Below are 25,812 nucleotides of genomic sequence, written 5' to 3'. Positions count from 1 at the left end.
TCGCTAATAGAAAATTTAAGGTCTTAGTAGAAGGCGAACATTCTGCCTCCAGAGAAACAGTGGAAACGGTGCAAGGTACCGCCCTTGCCCCAGTATTGTACAGCCCATATATGAACGATACCCCCGCGGCAACTGGAACTCATCTTGCTCTGTTCGCGGATGACACCTGTATCGACATAGCAGAGAAGCATGAACGTCGTGTTTTCTTCAAGCTGCAACGCGGTCTCACTGCTGTGAAGTCGGGGTCTGAGCGCTAGAACATAAAGACCAAGGAAAGGGATACTAAGGCGATCTATTTTTCTAGTAGTCCCTGATGACATACTACTACTAAAGAGAAGGCACATACCCTTTGTAAACAATGTAATTTATGAAGAAAGCAGTCTTCTGGGATTTGGCACCGTGTATATGTGGTGTTAACCGACGTTTCGGAGGAACGTATCGCCTCCATCTTCAGGGTAGAAGAAAAATATAAGAAATCTGCAAGCGAACAGACCGTGAGAACCGGTACTTACGTTCCTCTGAAACGTCGGTTAACACCACATATACACGGTGCAAAATCCCAGAAGACTGTTTTCTTCATAGTCACCGCCGTGAAAGCCTCAGATCTTACGTAATGTAATTTATCTTGGATTCATCTTCTATAGGAGGATGACATGGAGATTCCATATCGAAAGGACTGCAGCCAAGGCCCTGGGCACTTACATTAGGACCTAGAACCTATTAAAAAGTAAGCGTTTAAGCATTAATATTAAACTTACTCTACATAAAGCCCTAGTTAGATCAACAATGTCTCATGACTGTACCACCTGGATGTATGCGGCGGTCGCTCACTTCTTGAAACTGCGCGTCTGCAGAACCGAGGTCTCCGCGCTATTTGCAACCCTGACAGACGCACAATGGCCCGTGAACTACGTGTGGCCTTCAGATTCCACTGAGTGTATGTTTATATAAGTAACTTATTCAGGAAACAGGCAGAAGTCGCCCAATCCAACTTCACGGGCAATTGGACAAGAAGAAGCAAGAGGCTTAGACTTTTCGGTAGTCAAGCCTACGACCACTCAAGTGACTAACTGCCGTCTCGTAATGGCTACGTAAGTTAAGACATAACCTGCTGCACAAGCCTGCACTGGCAGAGATCATCTGTATATTTTAAAAAATGTTATTCATTATAGTAAAGTGACAAAATTCGTATGGTGTCCATAATATATAAGTGCCTTTACTTCGACGCTGTGTGAATGCGGACACATCCGTGCTCAATTGCTGTGCAACAAATGTGGAGCCTACTCAGAAAGACTAATCACTCCTCTCGTAGAAGAGGATATCTCACTACCAAACACACAAATGATCTTGGAACGAAGAAAATTTGGTAACGGGTTCCGATGGGGTCCGAAACCTAGAACTGAGCTGGCGAGGACTAGCAACAATTTATTGCTATGCTCATTCTTCCCACAAATTCTTATATATTTTGGGGATACATAAAGAATACGAAATTCGAGACCTAGTCGTTTGAAAGTAATGATAAGAGAAGCCGCTGAGCAGGTAGCACGAGTTAGTATATCGCAAGAAGTGGAACATCGATTGGACAGCAACGTCACGAACGGTGAACATGCGGAAACTTATATGTTCAAAGCTATTTGAGGCGCACTTTCAGATAAAAATGTTAATTTCTTGAATATGTTTCTCATGTTTCTAAATAGAGCTCCTCGAAATCCCGCCATTACTTTTCGGACATCCTGTATTTTATGATACAAATACAAAGCCGTCGTCATTCCATGAACAATGTAAATGCCTGACGGAACTCGAGCTACTTGTCTCGCCTGTTTTGTTTCCGGGGATGTGTGAATATCCACCCCCACAGTTCAGGCAGTTCCCTCAGTGGGACCTTCATCGGATTAGCCGAGTTCGCTTGGTCATGGGAATTCTTCAGCAGTAAATACTTTTTCCTGCACACGGGAAGCTTAACGGCAAATGGAAAAACTACCGATTTGGGGAGATTAATGCGATAAAAGAGGATCACTGGTGGCACTGAAACACCTAGAACGTAGACGACATTCGAACCTGTCACCGCAACGTTCACCCAACTGCAACAGGCTCTTCACATTTCAACAAGCTGCAGCTGGCTTGTGACAAGAGGAAAAGTTTTTTTCCAAATTCATATCTTTCAGTACGTCTCGGGAGGGAGTCAAATCGAGCACTGATCATTGAACGTGGAAGTTATGCAATCAAGTAGCTAATCTTCCTCAACTAGTCAACATTCCCGGCATTTTTACAGAAACCGAAGGTCCACAGAATATCCATTACAATTCGCCGTTAGACTGTGTCTCTGGCCAGATGAATCCATTTCGCACTCGTGCGCTACATTTCATACGATGTAATGTTATCCTGCCATCTACGCCTAGTTCTCACAAGTGTTCGTTACCTTCAGATTCTCCAAACAAACACTTCTGAGAAAGAATTTTAAGTAACGTCTGAGACAATATTCTCTCAAACAGACGACCCACATTCAATAATATTGGTTTCCAAGAGCATGTTCGGCTCCAGAATTTACTTCCATGGCCCAATGTTCAAACTTCTATGAAGGTAATAATTACGGAAACATGAAACGATGTAGCGAGTCTAATGATGTCGAAGCATGTAATCTGAAGGTTGCCCTCTATAAAGGCCAAACTCCATTTTAAAACACTGCTCTCGGATGTACTACTGAACACCTAACGGATAATAAACCCATCAGATATCCCAGTCCTTGAGCACTGAGATCAACAGAGAGAGAATCGTGTTCTTAAGTGCAAATTTCAATACAGACTTGTCCTACAATTTTCGAGAAGGTCCGCACAATATACATCACTGCTGTATCACACAACAAGAAACAAACTCGACCCTGATGGCACAGTCAAGAGAAACAATGCTTCCACAGCGACATTCTTTGACATGCCATGCAAGCAGGCAGGCATGCAGAGTGGGCTAAAACATGTAACCGAGATCTACCCAGTACGTAAACGAGATAATGCACAATTTTAATGTGAAAACGTCAATAAAACGAGGATGCAAATGCATAATCATGAGTCAATGGAATCTAATGATGTCGAGACGCCTAGACATGATCTCCGTTAAGCTGATGCAGCCACAGAATCTGTCTATATGGATGCACGCTGTCGGCTGTAATGACCACACACAAATCAACTTTCCCAATTAAAGTCCAATGGTAATGAAATGCATTATCTACAACAAACGGATACTCCTTCTGTGACATCATGAATAAACAAGTTTAGACATCATAAATAAAACAACTTCCTTTCACGTGGGAACGCCACAAATATACGGGACAGTGCAGTCGGTACAGCTACTGGCTACGTGCTGAACAACTGAGGGGTCGCAGTTCGAGTCCCAGTAGGGTCAAGAATTTTCTCTTCTGCCCAACGTAGACCGGGTCTGTGGCCTACCCAGACACCTATCCAATGAGTACAGGGGATAAAGCGGCCTAGGAGTGAAGCTGACTACTGACCAACTAGTGTCGAGGTCAAAAAAGCGTGGCTCTATACATCCACTTCCCCATACGTCTTCATGGCGTAGTGCTTAATTAGTTAAGAACGGGGATAAGTTTACTTTTTATACACCAAAAATATACATATGAAATCATAGTACAGAGAACTCGGGTTTCTATGTCATCTGTCGTGCGTACAATGAGCCGGTCTTTGGCATGCGAGATCGAAGTTTCACACAGCAGTCAGACAGGTCGATATGGATGTACTGGACGAGAGTCGGTAACGATCTACTAGATAACAGGGCGTCACACTTCAGAAGCCAGACCGCCGCAAGCCGTGAGCAAAGTGAAACCTGTTACACGAACTGCGTGCGGCACTTGCTGTGCGTGAGCCAGCTCGTATTACACTCCGAGCAACGCGAAACCTGTTAAGCGTAATGTGAACCACAGTTTGTTACACCTTGGGCGAAGTGAGACGGTTTGTGTGTCCTGACATGCATTGAGATAAGTGAAACCTGTAATATGCGCTGCAGACCAAGAACTGTTCTACAATGAGCTGCGTCCAACCTGTTACGCGCATTGCAAACCAGAGCTAAGCCAACCAAATCTCAGTGGATCTTAACTAACGTGCTGGTAGGCCTTCAGCTAAGTGAAACCTGTTGCCGCTCCGGTTTGATCCCAGGTCTGGTCATATGGGATTTCTGATCGACAAATTGCCACTGGGAGATATTCTCGGAGTACTTCGGTTTCCCCTGCCGGTTCTCATTCCGTCAAATCCTTGATATTTATCATCATTGTCATCATAATCTTCATCAACTTTTTCTTCTTCCATGTCCGAAGCAAACAGGCCTACGTCATGGCTGACGTACCAAATTGACTCAGCTCACCACGACCCACGAATAAAGAAGAAGTGAATCGTGTTATGCGAGAAGTGAACCAACTCTGGTAGACCCTGAGCTTAGTGAAACACGTCACACGTGCTGTGAGCTAGAGGCTGCCAGATTCTGAGACATCCAGCAACAGCTATCTTTCAAAACGGTCTGTCAGACAGGAGGCAACACAGTTACTGTTTCTCTATGGGGCAAAATTATATATACACAACGTAACAATACATTGATAGGCATATTTCTGCGACAATTTTACGCAATACAATTTATAGCTAAGTAATGTAAAGAGAGACAGTATCGAAACCGCCTTCAGCGATTAAAACTGCGCGATTTCTAACGTGAACGAATTTTGTCATGTTTATAAATTAAGTCTTCACCATCATCGGACCTTATGTTTTCCTGTTTCGAAAGAACGGTCTGCTCGAAGGTTCTCCTTGACTGTCATTACAGTCAGTCCGAAATTCATCACCGATTTAGGCGGTCTGAGTCTCTATATTCTCTCAATCTGAGAAATGGTAAAAGCTGCTCTGTTTCCGTCTTGAATCCGTCCTGAAAATCTGACTCTTGACTTCGGTCTCTGTTGCTCAGGATTCTGTGGCACAAAGAGCTACGTGTTGCGTTTTATTTTCTGTCCTCCTTTTATTTTTGTGGAAAACTAGGAAAATGCAGGCTGGGTAATATCCGACTGTATATGTAATTCATGTCTCGTCAATCCCATGAGGGTATGGGCACTGACGGTGTCACACAGGACGCAATGTGCAGGTCTACGTCGAGGATAAAGTAGGTTCGTCGCTAGAACGGGGCTTCGTCGGAACCACACAAAGCAGCCACGCTTGCTACTAGGCGTGGCGCATTTTCCTTCCAGATAACACGTCGAAATAAATGCTGCTGTAGAACTGACAACCAATTCTGATTAGCCTATCTCACAAAAAACACATATCTTACTGCTCTACATTCCTTCGATAAATGACAAAATAACGAAGTAAGTATATTCTGTAAGCTACAAATAGACGTCACTTTCACTTGCTCAACGGCGCTGTCAGTAGCTCAGAGCACAGACGTACAGCGTCCAGTGTTAGAATGAGTGGGCAATAATCAGCTGGATGGTCGCCTGATTTGGGGTGCATTCCCAGCACTTTCTCGAAGGGACTGAAGGAAGGCAGGAAAATCTCAGAATAACCTGACTCCAACCCGACATTTCAAACTGGAAACTCGCAAACACGAAGCAGGAGCGGTAACCATTTGACCATGGCGGCTGATGTTATAATCCTTTAAAGCCCCGTGGTTTCTATATATACCACCTGCTTCAACATACCAGAACTCTGCATTCTCCTCACACAGTGTACGTGTGTGTTCCCCATGGCTCTCACAATAAACAGTGACTGTTTCCCCAGACAGCATTATCTGGTTGGTCTTTATAGATACGAACTGAATTTATATATGTGACGCGCTACCTTAAGTCTATCACCGCGACAACCGCTACAATCGGAAAGGACACGTCCACGACAACGAATACGTGGAAACTGTGGAGTTAGCGCGGCGACAAATGGTAGCAACGAATTGTCGTTGAGTAACAACGGATGAGACGAAACACGTTACCGGTGCATTCCATAAGAAGCGTTCCCGAAGCAACGGATTGCCGAACACGTAAGATCGAACCTTGGAGAGGGGTGTCCTCTACTGAGTCCGTTTGCGCCTTATAAAAAGGGCCTGGCCTCGAACGGAAGTTGAGTATTAGAGTACTGAAGACTGGAGCATGAAGTACTGAGAACGAGACAATCTTGGGACAGCCGCCGCCAGAGACATCTGAGATCCCAACCACGGCCAAGGATAGTTGAGACCATGCATTGGAGTACTGGGCCAGAAGTCAAGTGACACTGCAAGTGATAATAATTGTAAGAGTGAGTGTCCAATAAAGATTCGCTAAATCCGAGACCCACGTGAAGTTATTTGTCGTGGAACACAGCCAACACGTGACAATATATATGTATATATAAATTTCGAAGGAATTCAGTCTTTAAATAGATAATGGTGTCGTGGAGCTCTGAGATAACATAACATTCATTCTGTGGACAACATATTGAGATACAAGGGTAGTAGCAGATCCACAGTTTCTACATGGTCTGCGGCGGTCGAAAAAGCTCATCCACTTCTGACCTTAATGATGTACATCCTCCGATGTGTTAGAGGGAACATCCGACCCCCGTCCACTACCTACACAGCCGTATTACAGCAGCTCTCGAACGCTCGCTAGTCAACCACAAGAAAAGTGGACAGAAAATCCCTGAGAAGTAGGCAGTGCCACGTTACTACCTCTTACCACTACAGCCCGCCCACAGAAGGACTGAGGAATTATAGCATGGAAGACGGCGGTAAAGTTAATTTACTAGCTCATATATTAAAATTTCGCAGCTTTGAAAAAATTAGAAGATGGTGTGGATATGAACAGTGCTTGGTGAAACTATTATAGATAATATAAAAATTTCAGCCAAAGAGAGTATAGGCTATTACGAACTGAAGCAGCATAAGCCACGGACCGAAGAAGGATGTTCAGAACAGCTAGGTCAAACCACTTGGAAGACACAGACGTAGATGCGAGGATAATATTAAAATGGATGTTAGCGAACTGTGGTGCGGGTGTGGATTAGTTCTTCCGGCTCATCCCAGAGACCAGCAGCGCGCTCTTCTTAACATGGTAATGAAATTTCTAGTTCCACAAAAGGTTGAAAATTCAAGAAACTGTGCGACTTTTGTGTTCTCAATAAAAACTCGGCTCGATGTAGTTAATGTTCTTACCCAAGGAAACCCCTCCATGCAGAGTACCTACCCGAACAGCTGCACCCACAAATACCTACTTCAATACAGGTAGCAGGAGGTTAAATGGAACAGTGGACCTCAGTTTCCATTGGCCAGCCCGTGGGACAGACAACCACTGAGCGAGCCAACAGGTCGTGTGAGATCACAGCGGTTTCATTGTCCCACGAGCGGGCCAACGGGAACTGAGGTCCACTCGTCCATTTCCCTCCCGTTACCTGTATAATCCGAAATTCCCAGGAGACAGCACTCTTCCTATTCACCGCTGTGAGAACCTCAAATCCTACAATATATTCGTAGTTCATACATAAACCGATCATTTCATTGCAAACATTGTTGCCAATACTGCGCTCAGTCTCGAACAGCAGCACCGATCGATTTGCTGCGGGAAGATCACTCCTGTCACCCCTGACCATTACTGCGTGCAGTTACTCAGCGCTGCCACGCGTGTGTACATAGTATTCGATATGCATCGATTTTATTTACTTCTCTGTTCGCTCTTCGTTCATAACGGCGCTTTCAAGATCAAACATTACAGAACTTATTTCTTTTTCAATAACTATTCCAGTCCAGGGCCCAGGCCTCTTATTCAGTTCCGTAATCATTTTTCATAGACAGTAGGACTCCTGAACGAATGATCAGCCCGTCGCAAGGCCGCTAGCTAAACACAGGACAACACAGAAGAAACGGATACACACACCAAATATCCATGCCTTGAGTGAGATTCGAACCCACGATTCTAGCGTCCGAGTGAGCAATGACAGTTCATGCCTTAGAGTAGATACTGTGACCGGCAACATTACAGATCTACAGCGTCAAATTATATGACGTTTAATGAATGATACGTCAGAAAAAAATGTGGAAGGAAGTGGCACTGGCTAATTCGAGGCAGAATTTACCTGCAAGGCCTGCAAAGTCTCCAAACTGAGATATGAAACCGGAGTCTCCTGAATATGAAACAGGGGAGCTTACCACACAATCGCGTCGTCTCGAGATCGAGCCAGCAGTCTCAATCTGTGCAACACGGAGACTCTTACCACAAACCTTCGGACTGGGTGGGGGTGGGGGGGAATAAAAGGTCCCGAAACATTTGTTTGGCAGCACCTGAGTTTCGGTGCTATCTGGCAGCTGAGGCATGGCACGGATGTTTCCGTCCCGAACCAGAACGAGGGCTTCAGTTACGGCACTGCAGTCGCGAAGCCTCGGCTTCGGCCGACAAATCCAAAGTTCCGATAATGCGTCATGCCTGAGCCCTTTCGCTAATGAAATTGTCACTCAATGTGCTCTTTAACTTTACACTTGTCTTACTACGTCAGGCTGTGTCCACTTCATTCCACCAACTCGATGTACAGAAGTTTTCACATCGCAAGAACTAGGCTCCATCCATCGCATATCCGCCCTCAAGTCCAATACACAAGAACTTGCCCCCTTAACCATTAAACCTGGGTCACTTTCACACTCAATTCGCAATCTCTTTCAGTCTGCACTGGAAGTGCGTTACATGATTCTTTGGATACACGACCTAAGCTAAAGAAAATGGATATTAGATTTGGTATCACTAGGAAAAGCGAGTCGTAGGTGGGTGGATAAAATTAAAATGGATCTTAGAGAGATGGGGTGGAATGGATTGGATTGATCTGATTCAAAATAGGGACCAGTGGAGGGATCTTGTGAACACGGTAATGAACCTTTGCTTTCCATAAATTGCTGGGAAGTTCTTGGGTAGCTGCACAAATGGCGGCTTCTCAAGAAGAACTCAGCTCCATTAAGTTAGTTATTTAGTTAATTAGTACGTTGTTATATGACAAGCCGTTCAGACACTGGCATTAAGCAGAAAACTGATAACATATTCGCACATTTCCGTACGTGTTGCAATATCGAGGTGAATGCAGAGTCGGTTAGGTTGCTATGCCAGTGTGAACCAAACCATATTGCAGTATTAATTATTTAAAGTTACTGGTGATTTCAAGCCTTCTTTCTAAATTATGTGGCTATTACATTGGACAGTCCTTTCATCGTTGCATTCACGGGTTGTTATTCCCAATTCTTCTCTAATATCTTTATCAGCGTTATGATCTCTCACTCCGACGAGATATACACTCTTCTGCCGATTCAGTTCTTCTCGCATGTTCTTCCTTTCAACATTCCATGCAAACCCATAACTGTGGCTATTACTTCATAAAATTTAAAAAATCTGACATTTCTGCATTTACAGAGAAAAAAAAATCAGAATGAATTTTGTTTAGAATGTCTCAATGCCCATACCCCGACCACGAGAAACTCGGCTTTGCTGCGTCTATGGTGCAGGTTTCTGTAGACGCGAACTCGACAACACTGATTGTTCACGAGATGTAAATTCCGACGCACGGACGACCAGTACAAACACAGGGGCAATCAGACGTGGCGCACCAAGAGTCCTGTACCCCTTCGAGCGCACTATTTTCACTCGCCGCCTTCAGTGACTCGCGTTTCGCACTCATTACGATCTGTGGAACAAAATGTTCTCATATGCGGCATCACTTTAAGCAGTCTTTATGAAACTACAAAACACCAATCCCTTTCCAACCGCGATTTTGCCAGTAGAGTAAATCATACAGGCATATCCGTTGTTTTCCGTATAGATCTTTGATTTTATGTATCAGCGGCTTTCATTTATACACAGGCGGCGAGAATCGGTGGCTTCAGAACCAAGAGATCCACACTCGCTCTTTCGAGTGTGTCTTCTTGTGACACATTTCTGTATTTAATTTATTATTCATTTCTTTGAATTTTATCACTTCACGTCGCCATTTTTTTGTACTTAGGGGAGAATGTGGCAGTTGAGTCAAGCTCCGTCGATGGTTAACCGTGACCACGGTTCCCCTAACACCTTATTTGGTCTTGCCAGTATGGGTTCTTTTCAGGAACGTAACCTCCCCCAAGGCTGGCGAGGAATTGAGTTATATGTCAGTTCTTTGACGACTGCGTCTCCAAGAACCAGCTGACTACGCGTATACAAGCTGTATTCGCTTACACTGTATGCAGTGGGCGTTCTGTAATCATATCGGGGGCGTAGGAACACATGACGGTAACCTGACCGCGGCAAAGGGAGGATCGGTCGACAGTTGGCGATACGGTATCTAGCACAGAGGTTCTGAACAGAAATGGCCGGCCATGTCTGCGCGTCTGTCAGTTAAACGATGAAATTGCACACCCTACCTGTTCTGTGCAATTATCACGCTTACTTTTAGAAGGCTGGTGCCACAGAACCAATACTTTTCAACCTTAACACAAACTGAAGATTATTGCGATCTCAGATTAAGCGACGCTTGTGGTATGATCACGTGCGTGTGTGTCCTTTCCAAGCCATGCCACTAAAAGTGCAGACATATCTGAGCCGTTTACTTGCTTACCATCAACAATATGAACGTGTCTGAGGAGTTTTGACAACTCGAAACAGAAACCTAATGTCGTGCGGTACGACCGTGAATGCTGTATTGGAAAGGATGGGGAAGGAACCGGTCACGTACCCGATAGGTATCACCTGGTATCCTCCGTGTAAGAAGTAGGAGTGGCTGATCAGGGGCAGACATCGTGTCAACTTAGTTACGTTACCGGATAAAACAGTGAGTTCTTAACAGAAATCTCAAAGCCTGCCTTCCTACTGCATACACTATAAGCCCTATAAATCTTGTGCTGTCAGAGCGTTTAGTTTGTGAATTAGCGAACTTGGAAACGGTGTTGTTGTTTGCTGAACCCTACTTAGAATTCTTTAACGACTTGCAATTTTAACTACGCTACGTATAAATAACAGTTCCAGTAGTAGTAGTAGTGACTGACTTACTGAATGCAATATTGATGCTGGCCCTCGCCAGCACATGTGATTCTTGGTTCTGAGTCCAATGGGACTCACGCTCATATTTTGCTGACGGCTTTGGAAGCCTTCAGACCACTTCTGAGCAGAGTCAGAGTCATTTTTAGTTTCTTTGGGTTAGGTGAGACTGGGTCCACTTGGTACGTCGGCCACTAACCGGCCTATTGTGCCAGCTCCAGATGATAGATGATGAATGTGGAGCAGTCGGTGTAATGAAAACTGGCAGGGGACACCGAAGTACTCTTAGATACCTTGCCTCAGTGCCACTTTGTCCACTATAAATCCACATGATCTGACCTGGGCTCGAACACGGGCCACCGCGGTGGGAAACCAACGACTAACTGGCACGGCTTGTCAGAGTTATTTTACGACTAGCGGTTTACCACCAAACAGTTCGTCTTGACGTCAAGCCCCTTGAGACTCTCGACCAGCAGTTCTTTTTCAAGTGAACTCTAGCGGCCACAGTCCTTATGTAACATCCTCTCTCACGAGAGCGTGGATCTCTCGTTTACATTTGATGCTGGTCCTCGCTAGAGCAGCCATTCTCGGGTCAGAGTCCAGCTGATCTGATTACCATATTTATACTGTCTCAGCTTCGAAACTTCCCCGACCTGGAGGGTCAAGTCCCCGTATTTACGACGTATATTTCCCAGGCACAGGCTGACCCAGTTAAACTCCCAGGCACATGTGTACCTTTTCGTCTCTTCCTATGATTCTCAGGGATACGATGGAAGTATTCGGAGCCGCCTCCAAAGGGGCTCCACTCCTGAGCAGAGAGGTGTCCTCTTTATATAATTTCGGGACGGCCCGCAGAGAAAGCATCGCCTCCAACAAGCTCCTCTATTGTTAGCCTACTTTCCATGTCCAGTCAAGTCCAGGCCAGTAAATTGCTGCTAGTCCTCACCAGCAGAGCGATTCTTCGTTCTAAGTCCCAACGGACTCATGATGATATTTTACTGCCTGACGGCTCTGGAAGCCTTCTTGGCAAGAACCTATAAATATGTCTTATATACCGACTCTCTACATTAGATTTATATATTCCAACCTTACGTTTTCGCATAGCGATGTCCGCATTTGTTGACTTACAAACAATAATGGATACGCAATTACTACGGCAGCTTATAATTCGGCTTGATAATTCACACAGAAGTGGAATTACACTCTATACAAATACTGACTTCATATTTCCCAGCGCTTGCTAACACAGTCCCACACAATCTCAGAATCCTGCGCCCCTCTCACAGGCATTGACACTTGCCACAGATCTCCACTGACAGAATTTCCATACCAAACTGGTTCAAATGTTGAAAGGTACACACACAGCGGAGATCCTAACAAACCTGCTTCTCTCCTTAATAAATGAAACTTGGAGAGGTTTATTTTCCAGTTGATGGTGACATTCGCGTTCAATCCTGATGGGAACCAGGACCACGTCACGATCGAGTGGAGAGCACTCCTCCTCCACCTACGTGAGCTCCAGCTTTCGAGAAGCTGAGACCGATGCTTTCTCAGTATAGTGCACAGTTCCTCAAATATGTTCATGACCGCCTCCTTCCACATTCGTCACTAACCAACCTGTCACTCAACACTATGCAGTCTCAGCAACTGACAGTGTCGTTAAACCAGGCGGATTCCCAAAAAAATTGTAACAAAAAGAAAACGAAACACATCATGTCCACAGTTAAGATGGAGGGGTACCAGGATATTCTTCAGGAGGCATAATCCATGAAAATGATGATGAAATAAACATAAGGAACCGAGAAACCTCATTTAGTATAGGGACTCGGTTACGTTCTGGACGACCAAGGTTCGATTCCCTGCAGGGACAAGAGATTTTTCTCCTCTCCGCATCTTCCAGACCAACTTCTGGGCCCATCCAGCCTCCTATCGACAGGGTGTCGGGGCTCTGTCAGTGGAGGTAACGCGACAAAGATGTGAAGCTGACCACTCACCTTCGTCTAGTGCCGAGAGAGAAACTTAGAAAGAAACCTGTCTGGATAGTTTGTGTCCGGCCCAGATTCGAACCGAACGCGTCCCAATTTACAAGCCAGAAGCGTCACCTCAGAAATTTGCTCGATATAGACATATCTTATTGTGCCATCAACTTTAGTCAACAGACGAGGAAATAATTTCAGCTACACATAATAATAACAGCCTGATGTTTATTCCTGAAAATCCCTCAAAAGGGCTCGGAAAACGTAGATCCTACGTAGATACAGACTGAATCCTTCACAGAGAAGCGGAGTCACTACGCAGTTCCCACAGACAGAATAAATCCCACGTGTGTATGAACTTGGGACCTTCTGCTCTCTTGGCGCCATGCACGCAAGCAGCAACACAGAGGACCGCGAGATGCCGGGGCAGTTCTCTCAGGAAACCGGACAGTCCAGGCAAACACGCATCACACTATCGACTTGTAGGTTCGATCCCGGGTCTGGTAAAGTGGGATTTGTGGTAGACAAAGTGGCGCTGGGGGGGAGGTTTTCTCCGAGTACTTCGGTTTCCCCTGCCAATCTTCATTCCACCGACTGCTCCACAATCACCCTCACCTATCATATGGGGCTGGTACATTCATTCATTCACCAGTAATGTCAGACGACAGGTCCACAATCTCTTCCAAAACAGTTCCTCCACTTAATGCGATCTAGAGCTTTCTCCTTCAAATAAAAATATCCTCTTCTATCCCCAAAGTCATCCAGCATCTTCTTACGTCGTCTTCTTCGTCTTCTGGTCACTTCTATCCGCCCCTCAGGGTCCTTGGTACAATAGGCCAGAAATGGCCGAAGTACAAGGGACTTCGTCCCACCCCATTAGGAATAAAGAAAAAATCTTCTTGTAGTTTTCCTCCTTATGTCACCGTTATCGCTGGGCGTTGTGATCATTTATGAACGGTACACTAGGCAGACCACATCTCTAACAATACAGAAAAACAATAAAACGCCCTGGGGTTCACTTTAAAGAAGCTTCTTGTGGAGATTATGAACAAGCGACGCAAAGAATATTGTGATGCCAACACGTTAAATTTGCGCTGGATTTGAGGCTGTCGCAGCGGTAGCTGTGATGAGTGTGGTTTTCTGGCTTGTAAGGTCGTGTAGTTCCAAGGCAACGCGATGTTTCGCCCAGTGGAAAGCTGAGCCATTTCAGCCGATTTCTTGCTCGGCTTTTTTTTTTTATTGCTAGTGTGGTGGGACTAAGTCCCTTGTACTGCGGCCACTTCTGGCCTATTGTACCAGCCCCAGATGATGCGCGAGGGTGATTGTGGAGCAATTGGTGGAATGAAGATTGGCAGGGGAAACCGAAGTACTCGGAGAAAACCTGCCCCAGCGCCACTTTGTGCACCACAAATCCCACTTCAACAGACCCGGGATCGAACCCGGGCCGCCACGGTGGGAAGCCAGGGGCTAACCGCTTGAGCTGTGGCGCGGCCTTCTTGCTCGGCTTACTCTTCAGCCTTGAAAATGGAGGCGATTATGTTCGTTCAAACCACACGGCAACACAACTCAGAAACCCATAATCTTAATATTAAAGATAAAGTTTTTAACTGTCCAATGAATATGTGATGAATGTAAAACTGGGTGGCTGTATTAGAACAGAAAGAAATTAACACGTCGTTTGTTCTCGGCCGTTATTTATGTTACCCATGAACGTAAAGCAGGAGCGCAGAAATTCGCCAGTTCCACTGCCTCACTTTCACTTTGTCCCACTCGGTACCCACGATGTGACCCCCACCGACCGCCGCGGTCGTCAGTTACGTGTCCGCAAACAGACTACAGCAAGAAAGGAACTGAAGGTTTACCGATTGCAGAGCGGGAAAGGAGACAACGCAACACACCGATATGCGTTAGTTCATGTACGCTGAGACAGCTGGAACTTGCATATTATTGCTGTAATCAGCGGCACACTTTGCAGAACCGACGCGAAGTCTCCGCTCCGCATTGCAGCTCTGGGGAAGCTACATGGCTCTTTTGCATCACACCGTTTCCACCCAAGTGAACTATCTAATCGGATGTCTTACAGAAAACAAAATAAAAACGCATGAAGGCACATGCCAGACAATGTGCAGTGATGTCCGTTCTTTCCGGCTCTGGTCTGTTTCCCAGCTCGTTGTATGAGCTTACACAACGCAAAAGTGCTGTTTCACTGCCTACCAATCGCTTGTTTCCCAAGATCGACAGCTATGAGACGCCAGAGCGTTAAACAACAGAAAACTAGCTAACGAAAACATGTACTTAAAATGAAGAAAGTCGTCTTCTGGGTTTAGGCGCCGTGTATTCTTCGTTTTGGTCGACGTTTCGGAGGAACGTCACTTCCTATCACTACTGCTACTGCTCTCTGCATTCCAAGCCATTCAACTGCTCTGAAGATGGAGGCGATACGTTCCTCCGAAACGTCGGCCAAAACGAAGAATACACGGCACCTAAACCCAGAAGACGACTTTCTTCATAGTCATCGCCGTGAAAACCTCAAAACTTACATGTACTTAAAATGTTTGATTAATAATTCAGTACAGCTGATTTCAAGAGAACCCCTGGCTGAAAGGAGCGAAGTGACATAACGTCTTGTTCTGCGCACCCCCACAAACGTAGATTACTAGTAATGCCAAGCTCAGCATCGTCTGTGAAACTGAAAATGAGCCGGTTTTCAGTCTTCTCTCTTTCTTTGGTCGGTAACTTAACGAGACCTTCGGTGTCGACACTATATAGCCTCGGATGACGTCAATGGGGCCGAGATTCGGGCCGGACGGCTCCCGGACATACGTTCAGAGTACGCAGTGCTTGTAGACCAACTTGAATGGTACGGAGACTGTCGGTACACCGCACACCCAGACCGGAAAACAAGGTCACGAGTGGGGACTTCAGCATTTCACTTTCTGGCATGCATTCTACTGAAATGGCCGATCACAGTTGCCGCGCGGTCCAAGGCATGAATCGTCTTCGCCCGCTCAAACGCTGGGATTGAGAGTTCGAATCCCACTCGAGGCATGGATGTCCGTGTGCGTTTGTTCTGTTTGTATTGCTCTATGTGTAGATTGCAGCCTTGCGACGGGCTGATCCCCCGTCCAAGAAGTCCTACTAACTGTGTATAGATTAAGAAACTGAAAATGCGGCCGAGGTCCCTATGGTATTTACAGCCATTGATAGATTCCGGTGAAATGCCTGGTAATTCACACTTCCGCGACTTATTTCGCACAGACACTGTAACAGTGCAGTCGGTGTGTTTCCTTTGGGCGGATAAGGTCATCACCCCTTCGTCCCCACACCCCACTGTTCTTTTACTGCTCCCTGAGACTCCACGAGTAGCGAGCTGGCAAGGGATAACCATACCGGTCATTAGCTGGAGATGATGGCGTGACCTTCGCTAGCCAAAATAAATGTCCCCGGCTGTTGCAGTTATGCTGTACTTTAAATCTTGAATAGGAGATAACGTGCATTCAGACGCTACAGACAGACGCTTCTCTCGTAATTCCCAAGTTCGCTTCACGGAAGAGGTGTCTAGAAACCCCACTGCAGATGCGGGATGTAAGTTAAACATCACCCACTGTGTCACAGTTCCAAGTTCTACAAAACCGAGCAGTTCTCCGTCCGCCGCGCTGAACTGGCTGTCTGCTTTCGACGGGTCACATGATTTGACTTTAATTTAAACAAGATACGTTCATAAATATTTAGCGTCAAGAGGATCTTAAATGGGGTGGCCACATTTTTCCAAATAAATTCCGTGAAATGCCTTGAAGAGGGGGGGGGGGTAGATGGCACGCGCATACTTACAAACTTAAGACTGATTACGCCTTTCCTCTAAAATTACGAACAAGAAAATTCACAGGCTGCTCCACTGATAACTGATAACGCACTACACTTGCGTTAGTTCAGTGCTCAGTTCGGATCCCGGATGGTACACTGGCTGCCCTGACGTCAATCATGATTCCATTCGACGCTTTATAGTTCGAAACAGTGACTGCGTCGTAAATGCGTGTAGAACCGCCCCACGTGTTTTGCTTGCTCCTGTTCTCGTAGACGAGTCTTAACACGAAACGGTGTGCCGGTAACAGGCTGCTCGAGAACAAATTTCTCCATCGGGAACCAAACTTCGTTGATAGAGAATAATGATGACTTAAAGTTGAGATCCGGGTCATTTCTCAATTCTTAATCAACCTGTCGCGAGCCGGCGAGAGAATAAAAAACGGGACTGTGCCGGCTAACCCAAGCGATAGGGTCGGCCTAATCTTAAAAGATTATAATGCTGAAGCAGATCTGTCATTTTGCTTCTGCAAGTAAACTCTTTTTTATACCCAGTAAAATATCCAGAGAATTTAGCAGCCATTCTGGGGTCCCACCTTGTCATGAAGTTTCTTTTATTTACATGATTTTGGAAAAGGTGGAAAATCTGTCTTCCTGATCATCTGCATTTCTGGCGAACAAGACAGAAGACACGGCGAGCCGCGAGGCTGGTACTGATTGCACGTTTCAACCGCTGTGGTCGCATGTGGAACTCGCAGCGCATAAAAGTGACGCCAATGTTTCATTTATGGACATTACTTCTGTGTGGGAGGGGATATATATCGTGTGCCAGTGTCTTAATGTAGGTACTGTAAAAACCGTAGTGTACAAGGTCGATCGACCTTTGGAACCCGGTTCTAAATCTACACGCCAGTGTTATTGATCGGTTCCTGGGAGCCCGGTACGGTGCGGTATATGGGGCTACAGACCTACTTTCTTGGTTGGACGTCTTTCTCTGCTCAGACTGCAGGAGGTGAATTATTACATTCTGAGATCCACAAGCTAATTCATTCTATCTGAAATAACGAAGACTTGTCTGATCATTGGAAGGAGTCTTTATTGTACCAATTCACAAGAATTGTGATAAAACTGACTGTAGTAATTATTGGGGGATATCACTGCTACCAATTTCATACAAAATTTTATCCAATATTCTTCTCTCAAGGTTAAGTCCATATGTAGATGAAATTAATCGCGATCATCAGTGTGGGTTTCGACGTAACAGATCAACTACTGATCAGATCTTTTGCGTTCGTCAGATACTGGATAAGAAGTGGGAGTACAATGAGACAGTACATCAGCTATTCGTAGACTTCAAGAAAGCCTATGATTAAGTTAGGGTAAAGTATTGTATACTATTTTGATAGTGTTTTGGGTACCTGTGAAACTAGTTAGGCTGATTAGAATGTGTTGGATTGAAACGTAAGGTAAAGTCCGTATAGGTAAATATTTGTCTCATAATTTCCCTATCCAGAATGGTCTGAAATAAGGACATGCTTTATCGCCACCCCTTTTCAACTTTGCTTTAGAATATGCCATTAGGAAGGTCCAAGAAAACCAGGTGGGACTGAATTAAATGAGACACATCAGCTTCTAGTCTATGCTAATTACGTGAATCTACTGGGTGATAATATACAGTATTTTTATATTGCTATTGGGGTGGGACTACTTTTTTATTTTTTATTGCTAGTGCGATGGGACTAAGTCCCATGTACTGCAGCCTTTTCTGGCCTATTGTACCAGCCCCAGATGATAGGCGAGGGTGATTATGGAGCAATTGGTGGAATGAAGATTGGCAGGGGAAACCGAAGTACTCGGAGAAAACCTGCCCCAGCGCCACTTTGTCCACCACAAATCCACTTGACCAGACCCGGGATCGAACCCGGGCCACCGCGGTGGGAAGCCAGCGACTAACCGCTTGAGCTATGGCGCTGCCTGATAATATAGATATCATAAAGAAAAACACACAAACTTTAACTCACGCAAATAAGGAGGTTAGCTTAGTGGGGGGTGGAGTCAAACTGGTTCCACTCGTCACAGCGGCCAGTGATTGACCTATTGTAGCCTGCACCGGGTGATTATGATGATGGAGAATTTAGTGAAATGAAGACTGGCAGGGGAGCCCGAAGTACTCAGAGAAAACCCGCCCCAGCGCCACTTTGTCCACCACAAATCCCACTTGACCAGACCTGGGATCTGCATGGGTGTGAAACTTGGTCTCTGACATTTAGGGAGGAACATAGACTGAGAGTGTTTGAGAACAGGGTGCTGAGGAGAATATTTGGACTAAAGAAAGATGATGTGAGGGGAGGTTGGAGAAAACTGCATAATGAGGAGCTTCATAATTTGTAGTCTTCTCGAAGTACAATTAGAATGATCAAATCAAGGAGGATGAGATGGGCTGGGCATGTAGCACGAATGGGAGAGAATAGGAATGCATATAGGATATTGGTGGGGAAAGCCAGAAGGAAAGAGACCACTAGGAAGACCAAGACGTATGTGTGTGGACAATGATAAAATGGATCTTAAGATATATAGATGAGATGGTATGGACTGGACTGATTTGGCTCAGGATAAGGTACAGTGGAAGGATCTTGTGAAAAAGATGAAGAGACTTTAGTTTCCATAAAAAGCTGGGAAGTTCTTGAGTAGCTGCACAATCGACGGCTTCTCAAGAAGGGCTCAGCTCCATGTAGTTAGTTACTTAGACTGCTATAAAGATTTGACTTCGGAGGATGACGATAATCGAGTAAAACCGAACGAAGCTGTGAAATTAGAACTCGGTGCACGACGCGGAGATTGGGACAGCCGGCAGCAGCATACGCACCTCCAATATCTGGTGTCCTTCTTGTCTCTTTCAGGATAATTTAGTTACACTTCAAGTGCACGAGGAGAGAAATAACCCGCACGAAGCAATTTAAGCGGTCAGTTGAATTGGGCAGGCACCGCATTCACACCTCAGCTGTCACGCTCAGTATTACTGCGTACTCATCTCTCCGGATGTGACGGTCCTAAGTTCTGCCCACACACCTTCAAGCAGCTGCCGGACTTCAGCCTGGGACAAAATACCGTTTACTGCACTGACGTCACGCACAACACATTATGTGTGACATACGAGGAAGAGTCAGTAAATATGTCACAAATGGATATAAAACGTAAAACTTGTGTTATCCGAACCTGAAAAAACACTTCTCGGTATATCCTCCACCAACATTGATACACTTGTCCCATCTCTTTACCGGTGTGTCGAAACAGGCAGTATACTGTAGAAGTCTTTTTGACTGTTGTCTCAGCCACATCATCACCAGCGACACGTTTGCACCCAGATGGATTTTAGCGGACCAGACACACGGAAGTCACTAGGGGCCAAGCCTGGGCTATAAGGTGGATGTTCAAGAAGTTTCCACTGCAGTTCTTGAATCCCCTCCTGGGCTGCTCGGGCTCTATGCGGTCTGGCAGTGTCACGATGAAGCAACCCCTCTTGCTAGTTGGCCTGGACGTTTCTGCGAATTGCATTCCGAAACTTCAATAAAACTTCACAGTATGATGAAGAATTCACAGGTGAACACAATCACTTCACGTGCAGCCGGCGAGCAGGGGGAAGGCAGATCTGTTTGCATTAGTGTAAGTGCCGTTGAAAATGCTCACTTTTATTTCCTACTTTTTCATAGATAAAATACAGTTTAATCGTAACGTTAGTTTTTAGGCGCCTGTCTGAAGCTGAAATCACAATAACAGACATTCACAGGCTGCCGCTACCAGGACGTCGCCTTTCAGCTCATGCGCAGATTTGGTCTCTCGAGGAACATCACTTCTTTCCATGAAGGTTACTCAGCTGTTTGATACGACGATATTTGTTAAAAGTCGTCTTTTCGCATACTCATTCAAGCCGATCCGGCAAAGTGGGACTCTGTAATCATTTCTTGCGTTACATTTCGATGTAATAATAAGTGTAGAGGAGGAAGGGTCTGTAACACTACCAAGCCAGCTGGAATACTCGTAAACAAACTTGCGTTAACTCCCACTCCTGCTATTTGGCCCACATTTATCACAAGTTACCGTAACTGTGAAATGACAGATAATATTGCTCACGCCAGCGATTTACGATACTTGTTCACCCATCCATCAAAGCCGTAACGCGAGTGTGATAGAGGTCGTTATAATTCTTATCTGAATCTCTCGCCCCCTTTAGCCCTTTAGTACTTTTATCTCTTTCCCTCCTTTCTCCATTTTCATGCGTCCGTGTATCAGCCCGTGGGATATTCGTAGCGATGAGCTTGGTGATTCAATACAACTGAAATTCTAAAAAATGTAAGTCCTCATAGGATTCAAAACTGCGGTCACGCGGAGGCCAAGCCCTGACAGCTTATCGTCATATCGATATAAGCCATCAAATTAAATGATAAGTACAACTGTAGCAAATTCTCAAATTATTGTGACACTATCGGTACAATCAACTGAAAGCATGAAGTTTTCAGTTTATGACTAGGAATCTAGATGAAGTAGGTCGTTCTTGCAACTCACAGCGCAATGAGCAACACGCCACTGCCCTTCACATATTTACTAATGTATTTATACATTTTACAGCGCGGTTGTTCTCCGCAAGCAATTGTTACCACGTAAGTTCCGGAAGAAAACATATTCACATCCTCCGTAGACGAGCGTACGCTGTGCCGTAGTGACAATCTAAACACATACCAATGTCACCTGTCTGTCATGAGACGACACACAGCTGTTCTACTGCGTTGCCATCAAGTGACCTTAACACTAGATTATAACAAAGTACAGAAGGGTCTACTTACTATAAGAGTACTTGCATCGACACAGTGTCTCTATGCCTTAATGGTCACTTACCTGAAAACAAAAATAATCTTCATTAATTCACATAAAATACAAAGGAGCGACTCAAAGTTACGTCGGGCCTGAGGTATTCACAGTTCTGCTTGTGGCAGGCGGAGGAGAGCGTACATGTTCCCTAAAGACACGATCGGCAGATATCAAACTTTTATTGATACTGTCGACCTCAATACGTAAACACTTTGCTACACGAAGCTAAAAATTCGTAAAAAGGGTGACAGAGTTACGGATGAAATGCAACAGTGGCTCAAGAAATGTGTGCAATCAAGAGACAACAAACTGAAATTAGGCACAGTCAGTTGTTTCAGACAGAACGCAGCTCCGATGTAGGCCTCAAAACCGGGACAGCACATTAGTCTCAAGGGTAGGAGACAAATTCTTGTAAAAAGAGTTCATGCTTTTCAACATAAAAGGGCTTCACAGAAACAAATAATCATATGTGACTGCAGTACGTACGAATTTTGTCATACAGAAAACACTGCTCGATCACCTGAGCCCATATTTCCTTACGATACACAGATCTTAACAATTAACAGCACATTAGTCTCAAGGGTAGGAGACAAATTCTTGTAAAAAGAGTTCATGCTTTTCAACATAAAAGGGCTTCACAGAAACAAATAATCATATGTGACTGCAGTACGTACGAATTTTGTCATACAGAAAACACTGCTCGATCACCTGAGCCCATATTTCCTTACGATACACACAGATCTTAACAATTATCATTCTTCTTTCGTGTTCTCCGTCGTGTCGCACTCTTGTGACAAAAACGAGAACTCTCAATAATTGCCAACGCAAATTTAAATTCATGCTGTTGTATTTCAGTAACCTTCTGCATTGATGTATCACTTTAAGCACTTACTTCTATCTTTAATGTAACTTCGTTTAAAATTTCTCATTAAATTTAAAATAATACTAGAATCAGAATTAAACTGCTACATGTTTCGGCCTTATTTGACTATCCTCAGCCAACCGTTCACTTGTTGAAATTGCTACCCTGCATTAGTTCTTAAGTTAAAGTATTCCATTGTTATTGCATTTTGTCGTTCATGTTAAGATACATTTGCGTGAGAACATCAACTCTTTATCTTTTCTTGCGCTACTTTGTTCTCGTGGCGTCCGTGTTTTTTGTGTTGTCTTGTTTAGACCTGTGAATATCGGTGTGGTGTTATCATTGTTATTTTCAGAGCAACTGCGTGGGAACATACATACGAACACATAAAAAGATACACCATCTTCAGAGCCTGTTCGAATCTACGAGTAGATAACAATCTGATTCATTTGGAAATTAAGAGCAGATTACATTTGGGTAACGCTATCCACAGTTCGCCTCAGAACCTTTGAAAATGTGACCAGTTCAAATATTTGGGAAAGACAGTAACAGATCAAAACTTGATTCAGGAGGGAATTAAAAGGAGATTCAATTCGGGTAGAGCTTGCTACCATCCAGTTCGCAACCTTCAGGCTTTTCGCCTGCTGTCTAAAAACGAAACTACAATGTTACCTATGGTTCTGTTCGGATGGGGAACTTGGCCCCTAATATTAAGGGAGGAAGCTAAACCGGGGGTATCTGAGAAGAAGGTGCTGCGGAGAACACCTGAACCAAATAGGGATGAAATGGTGGCAGGATGGAGAAAACTGCATAACGAGGAACCTTCCTCTCCAAATTAGAATGATCACGTCAAGTTGGATGAGATGGGCAGGGCATGTTGCACACATGAGAGGAAAGAGGACTTAATATGGATTTCGGTGAGAAAACCAGAAGGTACCACTAGAACGACCTAGACGTATATGGCAGGATATTAAAATATATATTAGAGAAAAAAAGGATGGGATGTTATGGATTCAATTCGTCTGGCTCGGGACAGGGACCAGTGGTGGGTTCTTCTGGAGATATGGTACTGAATTTTCCGGTTCAATAAAATGTTGGGAAAGTCTTGAGTGGCTGAGCGACTGTTGGCTTCTCAAGGACTCGGCTCCATGGAATTAGTTATTATAAATCTAAAAACGTGTTAAAATTATACTCGTAGTTACACGTCCACATCTGAAGTAAAAATATGGTACGATAAACTGTAGGCTGGATGTACGAGTGGACATCGGTGCAGCCAAACGGCCATTACAGTTCGCATCTTCTGGTTGCATTCCCATCCGTCTGTCAACATAACATTAAATGTTACCTACATGTCGCACGAGAAGATTCTCGATGAACGAGTCAAGTTTCGACATTTTCTCTGATACATCCCTAGTCCTGTTGTCGACATTGGCATCCGGGGTTCCAAATCGGCACAAGTGTTTCAAACTCTGACGTAATACATTTTAACTAAGACATCGTTTGGCTCGTTGATATTGCGGAATGTCTCCAGAGATATCCGTTACTAAGAAACGGCTCTGTAAACACGCCTGTTGCTAAGCAATGGCTCAGTAGCCGACACGTGAAAGTCGCAACAATATAAAAGCTGTTGAAAATGATGTTTTCTGTGCGATCCGTGCCAATACTACCTTGAGACGACTGTTAGAAGAGTAGGAGATTAGTGTGAGATGACCGCCAGCCTGCGAGAATGTGAGCCCGGAAGTAGAGGAACATCTGCTGTTGGAATACATTACCAAAGAGCGTAGTGAAGACCGTGACTAAGGTCACTAGTCTTTGCGTGATAGTGATTTGCAAAGTGTACTCACGAGTTGTGTGTCAGAGAGTCCAATAAATCTGATTACCAATCCAGATCCCTTCTATCGTCACTCTATCACGTGACAATACTAAATTTCTCCATACTAAACTTCTGCCTTGCTTGTTTACGTACTGACAGCTTCTCCTCCAACTCCTTCAATCATCAGACACAAGCAGACTCCTCTTAATGATCGGGCTTCGTGTCTTCTATCTATGACGACGTGATCAATCAAACTATGTATATTCCGTGAGAGGAGCAAATAAATCGTGCCATGTAGGAACACTGAACCCTTGACAATTACACTTCTGGGTGCAGCAGCGAGGTTTATTGCTATACCTCCTTATCGTTACTAGTTCCGCGTTCCAAATTGTTAGTTTGAAAAAATCCTACACCCCCATAAAACCAATAATAATTGGAAGAAACTGCAAAAATTGTGTTTCGAACCTGAGACTTAAGGTTGTCACTGCAGTATATATTACGATCAAAGCTTTCTGGAGTGTAACGCCGAGTACCTTGACAGGCAGGCAGCACGTTTCAGTACTCATCTTCACACTACATCATATCTAGGGACCGGATTTTAATGCATGTGCATATTCCTTTCTTGCAACCAGAAAGTATGCTGGTTTGGATATATATATGATTTACTTCATTTCTTAAATTTTGGACATGATTTGATGGTGCATATAAATGCATATTTTATGAATAAGCATCATATTTTCGAAGATCTCTATTTATACTGCATATTTCCCTTTTAAAATGTTTATCATATATATTTTTTTTTAATTTTACGTTATTAATTATGGTCGTGTGTATACAATTTTTCTTTTCCGCGTTAGAATATGTTGCATATTTCACTCAACATTTCGTCATGATTCATGTTTCTGAAGCAATACCCAGGACGGGACTTCCTCGATCCCTGTACTCGTAACTTGCCTCATCCGCGTATCAAAGTGGCCGCGAAGAGATTAGTCGGAAGCGTCCACATGTAGCCGCTATCAATGTAATACGATTCAACCTCGATCCCTGCAGTCGTAACTTGCCTCATCCGTGTACCATCAAAGTGGCCGCGAAGAGATTAGTCGGAAGCGTCCACATGGAGCACCTATCAACGTAATACTATTCAACCGATAAGGGACTTCACTTATTTATTTCCGAAGTCTCCATGAGGTTCGTTACGCTTCTTCATTTGAAGCTGGGGGCCATTCACATTAGTGGCGACTAGTCTGTAGTTACGTTTGTTTAGCGTTCTGTAGTCATGCCGAAAGTGAAAGTAAGTCAGAAAAAAATTACAGATGTATCAGCGGGAGTTCGAAGGAGAGATGATAAGTACGGATAACGAAATTCTTTATTGCCGAGCGTGTGAGAAAACAGTTGGTTGTGAAAAACGCTTTCAAGTGCTTCAGCATTTGAACACTAATATACACAAAGAGAATATTAAAATTAAATCCACGAAAAGTGCTCCTGTTCAAAAATTGCTTAG

The 25,812-nt window shown here is 44.5% G+C and overlaps 1 protein-coding gene across 2 annotated transcripts in view; it reads right to left on the bottom strand.

Moving 5' to 3' along the window:
* The window catches only part of LOC111861763 (cytoplasmic polyadenylation element-binding protein 2), a 455,224-nt gene that overhangs the window by 353,004 nt on the left and 76,408 nt on the right, over positions 1–25,812 (bottom strand). The window lies entirely within an intron of this gene.

Source organism: Cryptotermes secundus, unplaced genomic scaffold, assembly GCF_002891405.2.
Source record: "Cryptotermes secundus unplaced genomic scaffold, Csec_1.0 scaffold383, whole genome shotgun sequence".
NCBI lineage: Eukaryota > Metazoa > Arthropoda > Insecta > Blattodea > Kalotermitidae > Cryptotermes > Cryptotermes secundus.
The sequence above is the reverse complement of the archived record's forward strand: the minus strand, read 5'-3'. Positions and strand labels throughout refer to the sequence as shown.